A 4,955-nucleotide genomic window follows, 5' to 3' on the forward strand; every position below is an offset into this window, starting at 1 on the left:
CAGAAATGGGTTACCTAATTAGTAACAGGCCAGTAACATGCTAATTATGGGTTACTTATTGAATACTATATTAACCGCCTTGATAGCCTAGTGGTAGAGCGGTCGCTTTGAGTGCGAAAGGTCGTGGGTTCTGTCTCCGGCTGCGTCATACTAAAAACGTGAAAAATTGTATCAATAGCTCCCTTGCTTGGTGCTCAGCATTAAAAAGGGAAACTGGCTTCTCTTCTCTCATACCCTCGTGGAGATGAAAATGAGGTGTCGAGAGTGATTAATATAAGTTGTAGAACTTGCTTCACCAATCGATCTAGTATAAATTGGTACAGACTAACTAATTGGTAGGTCACATGTTAGTAGTTACTTATTTAGTAAGTAATAGGTTAGTACTATGGTAGTAATGGGGCAGTTATAGTTTAGGAATGTGTTAGCTACTCATAGTGTATTGATAAGTTACTACACCAATGGGTTAAATATAGGTTAGTAATAGGTTAGTAATGGGTAAAAACTAGATAAGTGACAGGATCATCATTCTTTATACTAAGTACTTGGTTGGTTACTAATGGGATACTTATAGGTTAGTAATATGTCACTATCAGGTAAGCTAGTCAGTTATAAGTTAGTTGAAAATAGGTTGGTATTAGGTTAGTAATAGGTTATTTGTTAGTTGATAATAGTTAGTAATATGGTCGAAATAAGTTCGTAGGATGTTAGTTATGAACTTTTATTAAGTAAATAATAGATAAGTCATGTGTCAGGAAGCTAGTAAAAGTTAAGTACCATTTTAGTGATGTGTTTCTTAAGGGTTAGTAATTGGTTAGCTAGTTAGTAATAATTTAGTTATATGTTAGTAACTGGTTTATAACTGGTTAGTTATAGCTTGATAAATGATTAAGTAGTTGCTTGTTAGTCATACCTTAGCCAAAGGTATGCAACGAGTTACTAATACCAACTTGATCGGTTAGCAATGGGTTAGGTAGTTAGTAACAGGTAAAAATGGAAGTTGGTGCAGGGCTACAAACTGGCGGTTCATAGATTGGTATTGGGTTAGCTAAATGTCATAGGTCATAAAATAAGAATTGTCAAAGGTCTATAGTATCAATACAATTTATATATTATATTCGACTATTTTATGATGCATTCTCCTCTACGACCTATACATCCCAATACAATAATCTACTGACGGATGCCGTACTATACTAATCCTATAACGTCATATAACCTTCCCGTGAACCCCTTTGTTATTGTTGTCCGCCATTATCTAATAGATAGATTGATAGGCATTGTATTGTAATAAATATATTATATATATATATTCCCAGGTACGTTCATATAATATGTAACACACATTTATATATGTAATGTCTTAGTTACGGTGCGACGTTAAACCCAACCAAAAAGAAAAAAAAATGTCTTAGTTAAGTCATACATTGTTTTATACTGCAATTGTATTATGCTTTTAATGAGAAATCGTATGTAATGTTTTACGTGGACATTGTTATTGTTGTCCGCCATTATCTAATAGATAGATTGATAGGCATTGTATTGTAATAAATATATTATATATATATTCCCAGACTTCCTCATACAGAACCCATATAACCTAAAAGTCCCCCGTGACATAAACGTTAATGATGAGTGACTAATGGGTTAACTAGTTATTAATTGGTAAGTAATATGTTTGTAATTGATTAGATTGATGGAAATTATTTCATAATTGGTTAGTAATGGGATAGTAAAATTAATTACAGATTAATAATTTGTAAATAACAGGTAAGTGATAGGTTACGTACAGGTTAGTCAGAGGTCAGAGGTTAATAATTAGTAAATTTGTTAGCAAAATGTTAGCAGGTTGTAATGGTTTAGTACAAGGCTAGTGATAGGTTATTTATGGGTTAACCTTTTAGTAATAGGTTAGTAACAGGCTAGTTACGTTTTTTGTTGTATGTTAGTGATAGGTAAGTATCGAGTTAGCTAATTAGAAAAAGATTAGATATAGGTTAGTAATAAAGGGTTTACTTCTTTAGTTTAGTAATAGGTTAGTAATTGGTTACTTATAGTTAAGTACGATCGTAATCCCAATATCTCATTATTGATCTGGTGCAGGCGTTCTGCACATATCACAAAATCATTATCATAGGAACGCACTTTAAAGATACAAATATTCAAATCTCTTGAATCCGGTTTAAACTGGAGTCTGTAATATATTACAGGCGCACCAGATATGTTTTTAGTCACAGTATTAATGGGTTATTAATGGATTCGCTAGTTATTAAATATTTTTTAAATATATTTACTAAACAGGTAAGTAATTGGTTAGCTAGTAAGTAATAGGTAAGTAATTTGTTGGTATTAAGTTAGTTGTTAGTAATGGTATACTAATAAGTTAGTCAAAGGTATGCTGTGTGGGTAAATGATAAGTAAGTAATCGGTTAGCTAGTTAATGCTAGATAAGTAAAAGTTAAGCAACATGTCAGTAATAGGATGGTAATCTGTTGGTAATAGGTTAGTTATTTGGTAACCTTATTAGTAATTTGTTATAAATTGGTTATGAACAGTATAGTACGAGTAATTGGTGTGTAATAGGTTGGCACATGGTGTGCTAGATAGTAGTAGGTAAGAAATATTCTAGTGATATGTTAGCAATGGGCTAGTAATATCTTAGTGAAAGATTAGTTATGGGTTAGCTGGTTTATACAGTTTACATTTTATTCTCAAAAGGCAACGGAAACACCCAAAGCAAATGTGTCAAGTATTATACATGGGTTGTTTAGAAAACGTAGACATATACCATATAAATCTTCCAAAAGTAGTCAACAGAGACCTTTAAGTTTTTATTTTGAATTGTTATCTTGCACTGAGTCTGTTCTGTGGCCAATTGCTTAATCAAGTGGTACGTATCCCGGTCCACGTCAGCAACATCTTCACGGCGTCAGCCTCTTTTACGATATTTTTCTTCATCAATTGAATTATTTCTTTTAATCTATAAACTTGAAGTATACTGAAACGAACGTTTCATTAATCACAAATCAGTCTACATGTATTACAGGTGCATTTTACCTGATTAATTTATTCAGATCATGGCTAATTGATGATTCTGTCCAATTTCATGATTTGGTCAACTGAACCTCTTGACTTCGGTACTTCAGATGTTTTTGTCGGCATTTTCCCGAGCTTTGCATTATTTAATGTTGTGCTCAGATTTCTGAAAATTGGCTAGTTTAATAAGTACAGTTGCTTATAGGTATGCGACTGGTTATAACAGTACCAATATGAAAAATTGCACATAACGGGAACAAAGTTGCAGAGCCAGTCTACGTATTTACTAAACAACCATCGTAGATAGAGCAGACGATGATAGACTATAAAAAGGCTAGGTTAGATTTCTCGGAAGCACAGACTACTGCACCCCAAACACAGCAAGAGAGCTAAGTATCGCAAAGTATGCCCGCAACAAAAAGAAGCTGTAACGGAAAAATACAACAGACGGGTTGCTTCAAAAATTAAACAACCAGTAAATTTTAATGAAATTAAGATATGTTGCCGGTGTAATGAAGTATTTCGACCCCCATAGAATAACGACCCCTCGGTCATTATTCTATAGAAAATGTGACTCCTTTCCTGTAAAATATTGACTCCTCTTATAAAAAACTGACTCCCTTTGAAAACTCTATAGAATAACGACACCCCGGTCATTATTCTATAGAAAAACTGATCCCTCCAAGTAAAATACTGACTCCCTAAAGATGACTCCCTTCGAATCTCATAGAATAACGATCCCGGTTATTATTCTATAGAAAAAGTGACTCCTTCCATGTAAAATTACTACATTCGAACTCTCATACAATATCGATTCCCGGACATTAATCTATTTAAAAAAGTTACTCTTTCCGTGTAAAACACCGGCTCCTAAAAAGACTTTCGACGATAAAAATCTATTAAAAAGTGATCCCCACCAAACTAACGGACAATTTATAGATCTGCAACTCTAATACCCTCCATTGCCAATAGTTAACATCTTGATTGTACTACTACTACTGGTGCCGCTACTTCTATTGCTATTACTACATGTACTTCTTCTTCTTCTTCTACTACTACTACTACTACTACTTCTACTACTACTACTACAACTGCTACTACTGATACTACTATACCTGCTTCCACTAATACGTCTTGTACATCTACCTCTTCTTCTCCTGCTGATGTTGCTGCTGTCACTTATTCCTCTGCTGCTGCAGCAGCTGCTGCTGCTGCTGCAACTGCCACTACCACTGCCACTACTACTACTACTACTACTACTACTACTACTACTACTTTCTATTGTTGCCGCTACCGTACTTTACTGCCATTGCTAAGTATTGCAATTCTATTAATACTAAGTTCTATGCTAGCAGTTTCTTGTGCAGTTTTCTTCTGAAGAATTACTTCATACCGAAGTTTGCAGGGAGTATTGACACTGATGTGATTTGTGAACGTATTGTGAATTGTTATTTTCCTGGAAAAAAATGTATACACCAAGATACAGCGTCTAGAAATAGAATCCCTATTCCCGTTGCGGAATGCTCTGATTTCTGTGTCAAGTGATGGTATCTGGGGCTAATGGTCAAACGGAAGGACGGACGGATGGACGGACAAGGGCAAATCTATATGCCCCCCTCCCCCAAGTGGGGGCATAAAATGCACCAATTAGGCCTTAGATACATGAGTTATCACTAAATTTGACCAAATGACCGGGGGTCGTTTTTTTATGGGAGTCAATATTCTTCGTGAGGTTCAGTTTACTTCACGTGGGGGAGTCATAGTACTATGATCTGGAGGTCATAATACTATGACCGGGGGTCATTTTTTCTATAGAATAATGACAGGGGGGGGGGGTCATTATTCTATGGGGGTCGAAATACTTCATTACACCGGCACTCGATAAAGGAGGCAGAAGGAAAACCAAACGTAGAGCAAACAAC

This window comes from Mercenaria mercenaria, chromosome 7, assembly GCF_021730395.1.
Source record: "Mercenaria mercenaria strain notata chromosome 7, MADL_Memer_1, whole genome shotgun sequence".
NCBI classification, from domain to species: domain Eukaryota; kingdom Metazoa; phylum Mollusca; class Bivalvia; order Venerida; family Veneridae; genus Mercenaria; species Mercenaria mercenaria.